Raw genomic sequence first — 13,258 nt, 5'->3', positions numbered from 1 at the left:
ATTGAATGCAACAGCTTACCCGGTAAGACTCTTCATCATTCTCATTACTCTTATCCGGTAAGATTTTTGACCCTTGTCATGTTTATCCGATGAAGAAGTTCATCCGATAAGCACTTACCAAGTAAATATTTAATAAACGGCCCCTAAGTCATAAACTAACTATAAAACCTAATTGTGGGGTGGGCTTGTGATTATCCTTAAGCACATAACTGTTTTATTTGATTTTATTAATCATAATAAAATTAATACCTAAAATACATTTTAGAAATAAAACTTTATAATTATTATAATTATATTTTTAACATTTACTTTTAATAATTCTACAAGGATAATCATTTAACAAGCAACATCACATAATTCAGGTTGCGTATTCTTTGTGTGTGACCCTATAGATTTACATATTCATTATTCATGTTTTTGTGTGATACGTGCGTGGGCATATAAAAATCCAAAAATTATTTCATATCAGATAATTGTTCATCTCCACCTCCATACATTTACTTCGATTCGAAGTGAAATTGGATAATCAGTTATGGCAAATGATCGAAGAAATAACGATAAAGAACCTTTAATTCCGAAAATCATGATCAGATGTAACATTTTTCAAATTTAGTTCATTGAACTCGTAAATGCAATTTAAAGGTTTCTAAGATTATTCACCATATGGATACATTCAAATTTATGATGCAAATAAACTTACCTTACGAAATAATTCCATAAGTTGAATCATTGTTGTATTATTTACTGAGGTGAATAAATGATTCCATATAATAAGACTTTCCATGTTGTAACACCGTCGTTACAAAACGTCCAATTAACCCATAATCATCAAAACATTAACTTTAAACCTCCAAAACATACGGGATATAAATTTTAGTTTAAAACCACAAAAAATGTTCAAACGATTTGACTCAATAAAGTCAAACACAACCAAAATTATTAATTCTTACATACCGAATGAAACTAAACCAACCGGGACATAACATAACTACCTGGAATGATTAAAATATACAGACACACCAAAATATTGCAAAAAAAATATCACAAATCATGTACCAAAAGCTAGATCAAGTTCTTCGACTTTAATCGAATCAACTACTTCACCGGATCCTTTTTCTTGTCTAATTCTTTTTTCTGGAAAAAATGTTGGAGAATTCAGATTAAGCACGTGGTTTAGTGAATTAATTGAATTAAACAAAGAATATTAGCATTACATATATATATATATATATATATATATGTGTGTGTGGGGGGGGGTAGTGGTAAGAAAACAAACCGAAGATATGCTCAATAAGAGAAACCATTCGTCCGTACACATACCAAGACATACCGTAATAAATCAACAATAACGATTCCAATGATCATTTTCTGAGAATCCAATCATATCAATGATGTCATACCGTAATCACGTTCTGAATATTAGTCATAGCATACATAATCACCCCTCTCAAGAGTTCCATAGAAATCAATCATAACAAACGTATCAATATATCATATATCCACGATACAACATAATGCACAGGACTAGCAGAGACCCACAATCATCATCCGGGTATGTCCGAGCCTCTATGCATAACCAAAAAGAATACCAAGGACTAGCAGGGATCCGCCTTCATCTCCCGGGCATACCAGAGTCCCGTACTCATGCCCCTCCGAACCATTGGATAATGAGTACAACACACGAATGTCTCACTGGCTCCTCCTCTTCACCCGAGCTATTGACATCCATCGTTGCTTACGGCATACCACACAAAGTAGTACCTATACTCCCGGCATTACAAAGAAACCAAAGAAACAAAAGCAACGGAATTTGGATCTGAAACCAACCTACAGTATGGAGGAATCTCAATCTGAAGACCAACGTACATGATTGACCAAAGACCAAACCAACAAACTCAGAGGACATCCAAATCATGTATAAATAGAATATATATGTATATATACACACACACATATATATTATAATATAATTTGAATAAACATTTAACTCACCGAGTTTTTATCGTTACCAAACGAAAGCCATAATGGAGGTTACGTCCCAACCTCGTGTTTACACACTAAGATACCTTCCAGAAGCACCAAATAAGATCCAAATATCCCCTGGAGTATGTACATTAAGTTTTATGAGCATTGGATGCATTTAACTCAATTTAACCCCATGACTAGTTAACTTTCATATTTTAATTTTTCTATTACACCACTGTATTCTAGCCCTGTTTTACCCCACTTAACCTCAAAATTACTCAATGACTTATAATATGATTTAAACTAGACTCAATTATATTTCAAATGGCACTAGTCTCACCATTTCAGTATTTTTCTTTGATTTTATACGAATTTTCAGAGTTTTATAGCCTAAAATGTCCATTTTTGATGCTTTTCTACCCAAATCGCCTCCAAATGGTTCTAAATTCATAATTTCATCCTTAAACATCATAAACTTTATAAAAATATCAAAATCTCTTTCATTTTATACACTAATTCCATGATTTGCCAAGTTTGACTTTCAAAAGTCAAACTTCATGCATAAATTCTATAATTAATCAACGATTTCTTATCATTTATCTATCATCCAAGCTATATAACTTGTTATACAACCTTATTTCAACAAAATAATTCCATATAAAACAAATCCTTAGCAAACCCTAACCCTAACCTGAAATATATATATGTTCAAATTGATAAATAGTGAGATATACCCTTAAAATCTTGATGAATTCTTGGATAATCCTTAAGATTGAAATTATTTTCACACACTAAATGTGTGAAATCGCCCCCAAAGTTTCCAAAAGTTAATAGAGTGAAAATGGGTCAAATTTGTGTTTTTTTTCCAAATTAAACTCGTTTTGGATCAGATTGACCCGGTTGGATTGATCCATCACCCATTTTCGATAAGGTTTTCTCTTACGCGTTCGTGGAAAGATAATCTATAACTTTCAATAAATATACTAAAAAAGAAACCCCCCAATAAAAGCAATGTTACATATTTGTAGTTGTTATGTTTTTCTTTGCAATTTTGTCGTTTTTGATTTTGAGCTTGGAATCTCGTAAAAAAAAATCGACACCTCCAACAACTCCTAATAAGTCCAAAACTTAGTTCCAAAGATTAATGTCCCATCAAACACCTTATGTTTGAGTGTTGTGCGCGTACTTTGCCGGAATAACAACGTAATTTGTAAAACTTGCGTAAAATGCAATCATGTGACTTTTTCGACTTCCATCACTTCTGACATTTCATATTATCTTATTCAAAGGTTTTCAAACCTTTATATCACTGTTTAGATCATCCGTTCAAATTTTGGGTAGATTTTTTCTATTTAGGCACTCTAGTTACCTACCCAATTTCCATTTAGACAATGTACTTTGTATTTTGAACCCTTACATCATCAAATTATGTCAGGTGTTAGCACCAATCTTACTTCCTACATCTCATTCCAACTATTGATTCTACTTGTAGCTCACTAGTACACTTAGCATTTTAGCAAATTCTCTTTTTACATAATTAACACATAAAGCATGTTTTAACATATAATACATATTTAGAATCACTAGTTAAGCATATTTAGGAGGGTGGATGTTACACATGTCACTACAATCATGCTAATAAACTAATTATTCATTACAGTTTTTTTCCCAATTACTCATGGATTTCAATACCATTCGGTTGTTTTCGCTTCAAAAACCCTGCTATTATCATTGTCAACAACAATGCAAGTAAGGAAGAAAAATATGAAAAGTGCCTATCATTCTGGTATGCTACTTCAATCCAATTAATGATAGCAATTATTATAAGTTTTCTTTTTTATAATAATATTGTATGTTCTGATATTGCAACAACACCTGCGTCAAGATATCTTAGGGTCATCCATCACCTTCCGTGTGATGCATTAATAGAAGAAGAAATTGAACAACTCTTAACATGGTGGTGTACAAAGACTAATTGATTGTTCGTTATGCGCCACATAGTTACAAATATGGCAGGAAACTTACAAAAGTTGAGGATGAAATATGCTGCCAAGATACTTGTATAGAGTACCAACAATCAATGCATGAAAGTCTTAAAGCAAAGAAAGAAGTTTCATACTCTAAGTGACGGTAAAAAGATCCTTCTTTATGACATTGCTAGGGCAACAAGGGAAGAAAGATTAAAGTCTTACAAAATGAACTTATTGTTAATGTATATGCCCAAAAGCCAATCATTGGATGATTTTGTTTGAAAATTGTGTCATGATATTTATTAAATGAAAGGCATTGCCCAATTATTATGTTTATGGAATATTTTGTATTATATCTAAACGTAATAATAACCTTAGAATAATGTATACAAATTTCAGAGGTTTTCTTGACTTTGTCCATGTCAACAAATAATTCGAAATACCTCGACTTTTTAAAACAGGTCCGAGTTCTAATGCCCCTAGTCAAGTATTAGTTTGGGTTTAGGCTAAATTAATATGATACGACTAGTATATGCAAGGATTTGTATATAGATACAGAATCTACATATGGGTACGAGATAGGATCTCGTACCGGTTGTGTCTTGCTATGAGAACGTCCCATTGGATATCATATGAGTGTCATAGACGTTTCTCATATGGTCGTTGTATAGTTAGTCCTTTGATTTGAGATCATAGAGTTTGTTTTATGTGAGTGATGTACTTTGATAACTGATTCTAATTATTCCATGACTAGGTGATAGAGTTGTTGTTGGGTATATCATATATCAATTAGTAGTTTAGCATGGATCACGATAGGATTTGTTCCTCTTGTATGACGAGAGTGATATCCCTTGGGCCCTCGACTGAATGGTACTAGAAAATGCATGCATGATCAAATGATCAGAGGATACTGATAATCAGTATGGGATACTGATATCTATCTTATCAATGTATTCCAAAATCGAGAAACTAAGGATCGAAAATAACGAGGGTGACACATATGTGCCTCGTGTTCGATCTGGATATATGAAAAAAGGGACATAAATTTGTACACTAATAATGATCACATAGTTTGTTGATCACCAAACTTTATAGTTTAGGCAACAATGATGTATTGCTAGATGTCATTCTTCGTTTATAATTATCAATAGGATAATTATTGATAACGTAATAAAATCTCAATGGGTCATACACATAAAATATATATCTAAATAAGGAGAACATACAATTAACTAAGGTATTTAATTATTTTGCCCGATTCATAGAGATGAATTCGTATTTGGCCTTGTATGTTAGACAAAAGTGGATAGGATCTGACATGTAGAGATTTGTCAAGTCTTTTATACATTGTGTAAAGGAAAAGAAAAGGATTAGAGAAGATATGAGATCTTCTTTATATGTGTGCCACTCTTCATGTGATACGCCTATGAGATAAAAACTATCATTTTACACATATAAATAGAGGTGGACGCTTTTGAGAAAGCTGAATGGTTTCTTTTTCATCAGATGAGAAATTAAAGAGTTGTTAGAAGTGTTCATTGGATCATCTTCCTCTCTATCTTCCACCGGTAGCTCTTGCTTCCTTCTTCCAAGGAGTTGAAAAACTATATCTAGCATTTGGGAAAGAAGTGGACCTCCTCTTTTCTCATAAGACGACAAGAAGATTCAGTACATATGTGTAGATATTGTGGAGGCAACAGGCCGAGTTTGTTGCTAGATTCAATTACAACACCAAAGGGTTGATGTACGTAACTAGTAAAATTTTGAAACACCCATCCCACCCCATTTCATATGGGTCTTTGGAGAGATACGATTATTTTCCACTAAGTGTATGGCTCCCATATCCTAACCCTTGTTTAGGCATGTTATCTTTTGGAAAAAATTTGGAATCTGTTAGAAGATGATATTGAATGTTTTGGAAAACATTTTGGAATATGTTTGGAACTGATATGGGTTTGCTATGTTTTGGTAAAACATTGTTTGGGAATTAGGTATGTGGGTTGAATGGGATTGTTTTGTTAAACTTTTGAAAACATATGCCATGTGATGGAATGCAATAAAGAAAATTCTAAAGCCTAAATTGACTATGTTTATAGATCATTTCATTACTTTGGGTGTATGTTACATGGTATGCTATTGAGAATGAATACATCAAATTGTTTTAAACTACAATAATTTTCAAAAGGTGAAAAACTGCTTTTTTTTCTTTGCAAATTGTTGCATTAGTATTTAGAAGGACAAATAGTGTTCTAATTTCTAATTCGTTATGCTAAATGTTTCATAAGGTGGAACAGAGCTTTTTATTTGAATTTGCAAACTCTTTGCATTGCACAAAAATACTGTTTCATATATTCTTTTGTTCCATTGTACAAATTCATATTGCACAAAGAGACTACATGTTAATTAACTATTATAAACGCATTGTGACAATAAAAGCAATTCACAATGATCAATATTAGAAAACACAATCAACTTTATTATATATTGCATCGTAAACCATTCGATGCATCAAACACGTGTTATATGGTATGTGGTAGAATGTAAAAGGAAAACAAACAATCAACAATCAGCTACTTTTTTCAGACAGTCACAGGGAGTCATGATTCACCATCTTTCTTCTGTAAATTTTGCATGTTCTCTTGTTTCTTGAGCTCTTCACAGCTGCTTTCTCAATTGCACTAATCAGGCGTTTTTCAGTCCCACAACCTTTATTCCTAATCCATGTAGGAGGATGAACATCCGCTCTTCATAGACAAATTTCCCCATGCTTTCACACCCCAGCGTTGGTAGGGACTACCCTATCTAGCAGCAGGGTGTAGAGCGAGACTGCCTTTGGCTTAAGTCTCAACTTCGATAGGGGTCCTAACCGCATTATGACCACATATCTTTCTGACTAAGGAATGAGAGTGATAAAGGAGGTATACTTTTTTTTTTTTCCTTTTTGACCTAACTGAGGGATTTTTACTTATTTAACAAGTGAATTTAGACGCATCCTTATCAACTCCGATTAAATTGAAGACCTCAGTTGGGGACGACGACTTTCTCTGTTTAAAATCGCATTCTATTGGGGTGAAAATCCCCTGACATGTAAGTAAAAGATATCCACTTTGTACTCCAGTTATTTCTTATAACGGGAAAATCCTAGTAATTAATTAACACTTTTTTGCTTCGGAGTAAAAGGCATAGATGTCTAAATGCAGGGCTCAACCCCTAGTTCCTATAAAAGATAGGTTAATGGAAGGTAGCACAATTCTTCTTGGAGGAGGGTTGGTTTGCCTAGATGACTTATCCTGCCTCATACTATTTGCTATATTATAAAAAAACATATCAATAGTTTTGGGTCGATAAACCTCAATCAAATCTTTAATTGTTTCTATCTTTCCATTTACACTAGCCTTCGTCAGGAAAAATTCATCTATTTCATCCCTCAGGCTATGAACACTTTTGGCAAAAGATGAAAGCTTCAACTTATTATTCCTTAATCTCCCAAGGTAATAGTTTATTGTCGATGAAATATCATTCAATATTTCTTTTCATGTTCCTCATCTACATCTCTTTATCTTAACCGATAATGTTGCAATTCAACAGACATTAAATCTCTTCTCCATCTCCGAATAATATACTTTTCTAGGATCTGATCAATATTACTATTCATTGAAATCTTAAAAACATGTCAACATAAAAATCCATGATAAACAAAATGATTACAGCTTCAAACAATTGTCGATTCCCTCCGATTTTGAACAACCTACAAAGTGAAGTTGGAATTTCTATGCGATGAAATAGATACTATTGCTACATGATGTGAGAGAAAGTGGACACTACAATGTGGATATTGGGTAATGAATGATCTGAATATCATTGAAACAAGCAGACGAAGAAATTGAACACTTTAACAGTCCAAGATATTACCTTCTAATGTGATTTGACTATTGAGGATTTGTCTCTATGGGCTATTATATACGTATCACAATCATCTTCTGAAAGAATACTATCAATTGAACAAAACCTTGTTGCTCTATATATCTCGATCTACACATCATTGAAAATTACACGAGTACACACATCACATGCATGCCTCTCGATTATGCAAGGAATCAACTGTTGTGGCAAGGTTGACCTTGTTACATGATCAAGATCATGTTGCAAAAAGTGTTGCTTATCCAAAGCAACATCAAAACAATTCACAAGAAAAAAACAAGAGTGTTGCTGAAATGCGAGAATGCATTGAAAAAAGAATTGATACTCTCTAGACGAGATGTTGTCTTCATTAAACAACATATTCAAGTGTCCCTAAAATATAGTTGGATCTAACTTTCACATATGTTAAATAAATCTTGAATCCACTTATCACCAGCAAGAGAAAAATCTTCCATTTCAGCTCAAATTCATCTGGATCAATGAATACATCCCGTACAATTTTTTTAATTGTTTCCTGAAACTTGTTTCATTTAGCAATTATGAGCTAAAATGCAACACAAAAGCACAATTGAATTTCAAACATCAGAGATTAACTCAATAACGTATACACAAATTACTTAATTATAAATCAACATTGCAATATTTCATGAGGTGAAACACTATACAGTGCATATCATAACTAAATGGTAGATGGCATGATGATAAAGGATAGGGGGTAGTAGCACTAGATACTAAAACATTTTAAGAAAAACATGTTACCGGATATGATTACCTTACTAGTGTTTTGAATCAAGGAATACATTAGCTATAGCTTGCTTCGTCGTTGCACATCGATTTGTCAAAACCATTGTAGATTGTTTTTGGTAAGCTTTGAGAAATGCTTCCAATACCCATTTGAAATTTTCATTGGCTTCCTTATTCATAAGATAAGGGTAGCCACAAGAATACAGTCTTTTTGTGGTTGTCCACAACAGTGAAGGGAATGAAAATCATGGCATACCTAAAATACAAACATATAACAACAATGTAGTTTAGAGTAAAAAACATTCAATAATGAATGAGCTCTAACATACAATAAACACCTACTTATTAGTCCAAAATATTGCGTCAAACGATATAACATCCCCAGATTCTGTATAATTGAACCGTGCTGTCATATTATCCCAAAAGGGACAAACCAATTCACTAAGGAGGCTTAATAATTGAAGAGAAAGTTTAGGACAATCTCTTTCCTTTTATCCATCATGTTATAAACATATGTGCATCCACACCAGGCACAATATATTTATCCATGTCCCTTTAAAATTTCGGAAGTCAACTGTAGAACTCGAAGCAAATTTATAATCAAAAGCAACTATTTAATTTAAGAATTTGACAATCATAAACAAAAAAGACTCTACGATATTATTCTCACTTTGGCATTTGTAAAACAAAAGTACTTTATTTTATTACTTGTTTCAGATGATCTATAATTTTATTACAAGTGTAACAAGACCTCCAAAAATATTGGACAACCTTAAATCTCATCTCCACGTTCTAAAGCCTAAAATGAATCGTCTTTTTTGTTCTACCCAAATATATTTCGTCGGTTTTTTCAAGTCTAGTAAAAATCTCAACAAAAACAATTAAAAATGTATGTTTCATATGTGCAACAACATGTAGCTTCCTAATATTGACATGTGTTTTATATATAAAACAATTGCTATACGAATTACAAAAGTCAATGTATGACACAACACCTTCACAAAACATTATTAACTGTTATTTGATATTTCATATGTGAAACATCCCAATTTTTTCTGTGTTTTTTCCACCAATCATTCTTTGTACATGAAACAACACATGGTTTCCAATACGATACTAGCCTACAAAACATATGGTGAAATGCAACTGTAACTAAAGAAAACACCACGTGTTCTATGATTAATGGTTTTTTACATATAAAATATCATCAGTTGTTTTTGTTGCACCTGAAAGGATAATGACTTTCATATAACATGTTTGTAGATGGGGGACGAATACAAACACAAGATTTTCACTTTTTAATCATGTTTGATTATAAAACAAAAGAATTACAGATTTGTTGTGGAAGTTAGGGAGGTAAGACATGATCCTAAACAATCTGGTTGGTGACAAATTTGCTAAAAACTGAAAGAGTGGAAAAAAGGGTACTTTTTCAGATCTGAAGGACTACATTAGTCTTAAAGAAACTATCACTCAGTAATTCCTATAAACACGGGTGAGTTGTAACATTGACCAGGGTTGCTTTTTATGACCATCATTGTATTAAATGTTGATATCCAACTTTAATGTGTGGTTTCATCTGATTTGATGATCAGTGCATGATTGTACTCTTCATTTTAGTCTTTTGATCTTGATGTAGACGTTTGTTAACACAACTCATCCTTCTATATACAGCGGGAACAGTAAAGAAAGTATGATAGAAATAAAATAATATTTTCGAAACTTACTTTGTCTGACATGTCAAACATATTCTCATACCAGGACAAGAGTTGGTGAGTCAAAATGGTTGGTTAACTTTGTACTAGAAAATCGACTATACAAAAGTAGTATTTGTCAGACTACTTTTGTCTTTATCTTGTATTGATCCTCAATCGGCTAGATGACAATCCAACCCCCTTTGGTAGCAATCTTGACTTCACTTCAACAACTTGTTGATTTTGTTGAAAGCATTTTTCTCTTGGATCAATACTGTTAATAATAAGACTTTACGAAGGAAAAATTTTATCTCTAAAATTCTCTCCAAAATATAATTATACTTTGGATCCCACTACTAGAAAAGTGAGTTTCACCGACGCGTCTTTAGCGACGACATGCTTCAGCAAGAAGCTATTACGACGACATGTTTCAGCAAGAAGCTATTGCGACGACACGTCGATTCTAGAAATCGTTTCTGACGATAAATTGACTTTTAGCGACAACAAAATTCGTTACTAAAAACCCCTATTTCTTCCTTCCAACATACTTGATTTATGAAATTGAATTTGGTTCGTGTAATTTATTCGGATATGTTTGAGTTACGGACGTCCAGATCCGAATACAAATCATGTTAATGTTTTATCTTTTTTAGAATCCGAATGATAGATTTGAGTATCAATTCAGATATACAATTCATTTTTGCTAATCCAGATAACATGTCTGGATATTAATTCAAAAAACAATTTGTAATGCTTTACTTTATATTACAAGGCATTCAACTTTAAGAATATTTTTAAATGTTGGATCAAATGTATTTGTATTATTACCAAATCAAATATTTATTTATTATATTTTAATACTTGTTACTTGTGTAGTTTTGTTGGGCCGAATCAGTTATTATTTTATAGCATGAACAAACATAAGTTTCAAGGTTTATTATGCTGAGGTTTCTAAAATATTCAAATTAAATGATTTTATTATATATAAATAAATCTGTTAAATATTAACTACTAGAAGGGTATTCGTGCAATATAACGAGACATATCCCGATTTTAATGTTGCGTTTTAATATTTTGGTCTCTATCAATGTTATAATAAGGTTTTATGTGGTTTTGAATAAACACTAATTTTTTTTTAATAAAATATAAATTTGAAGATATCATAAAAATTAAAAAATAAATATAAAGTTTTTATTTTTCTGTGTAATTTTTTTAATTTAATATTTTATTATTATTTAACTTAGATTTAATAATTAAATAATTTATTTTTGGTTTAATAATATAAATAATAACTAAGTATTCTGTTAAAACTCAAGAATTATTCTAATTATATTTTAGATTTTATATTTAAAATGAAAAGTTTATCTTGTATATAGTTATATTTATCTAAAGTTAGTTACACGAATTCAAACATATAGCTTTAATAAGTTGTACTTACGTACAATTTATTTCTAATCTTGAATTTTAAGTAATATGTATTAATAAATAGTACTTCATGTATAAAAAATAATTTTTAAAATTTTTTATCAAGTATTTTATATTATAATATAGATAAATAATTCAATAATAAGTTACTAAGTATGTGTTATATCTTTATTTATTTATGTGTTAAATCTTTATTTATTTATTTATCAAAAACTAAAAAAAAGATTGGATTGTTGTGGCAATGTGTACTTAGAGATGCATGTGCTCTGGTCAATCCGTACGAAGCTCTCTCATTTCCCTATACCTTCCCATTTTCACACCCATGAGATACAATTTTATTAAACAATATTTAATGATATTATATGTTACACTAAATTATGTTTTTCGTCCCTCTAGTTTTTAAACTGATTATACATCTGATCACTGTAATTATCACTTTGTTCTGAATTTGATCCTTCTGACTAGCTCTCCCAACGACAACATCCTTCTCCTCCTTATCTCCTCCCGCCTACTAGGGGTGAGCATAGGCAGGTACCCGCCCTTTTTGACAGGAACCGGAACCGGCGGTTCTTGAGATATTAGAACCGGAACCGGTTAGAATGGTTCTTAAATTTTTGGAACCGGAACCGGAACCGCCGGGAACCGGTTCCGGTTCCGGGTACCCGCTTCCTAAAATATTAAAATTTTGTTATTTAGAAATAAAAAAATAAAACGTTGCCAAAACACTAAATAAATAAGCAAGAATACAAATTATATATAATAATTGTTACAAATATTGTTTAACGATTACAAACCATAATAGACTAATAGAAAATGTTCAAAGTTTAACGATTACATACTATAATGGTATTTCAAAGTTTAACGATTACATACTATGAATCCAAGTGAACACACAATTCAAAAAAAATACGAATCATTCTATATGAAGAATTTAGATGAAGAATGAAGATGACGGCGTGCTTTCAAAATGTAAACCTAATATAAATTTGGTATTAAAAAATAATAATTATTTTTTTATTTAAAAATACCGGGTACCCGGCAGGTAACTGTTCCGAAAAATTGAGAACCGGAACCGGAACCATTCTCAATCGGTTCCGTATTTTAGGAACCGGAACCACTCATATCGGTTCCGGTTCCGGAACCGACGGTTCTAAGACGGTTCCGGTTCCATAGCCGGATACCCGATTCCGCTGCTCACCCCTACGGCGCCTACAGTGTCTTTGCTAGAGAATAAAAAAAACCCTCCCTCTCCCTTTCCTTCATCCCTAATGAAAAGAAATCATGTCCCTTCATGGATGGTTGTCCCCTGTATGGCAATGATAGTGACTTTTCTTTCACCAACACAGATCAAGGGTCGTTTCCCAAAAGTCAAATATGAATACGAAGTAGTATCCTCTAAACGCTTCCAAAACAATGAGTTTTTTTTGTTCCATAGACACAAATAAAGCTCCCTTTGCAAACTTGATTTTGCTTTTGGATTTGAGTTTCGTTTTGGATGTGGGTATGATTTCAGAATTAGGGTTCTGATTTTGGAATTAG

This window comes from Cynara cardunculus (assembly GCF_001531365.2).
Source record: "Cynara cardunculus var. scolymus isolate 2C chromosome LG 3, CcrdV1, whole genome shotgun sequence".
Lineage (NCBI taxonomy): Eukaryota > Viridiplantae > Streptophyta > Magnoliopsida > Asterales > Asteraceae > Cynara > Cynara cardunculus.
This window is presented reverse-complemented; position numbering follows the sequence as displayed.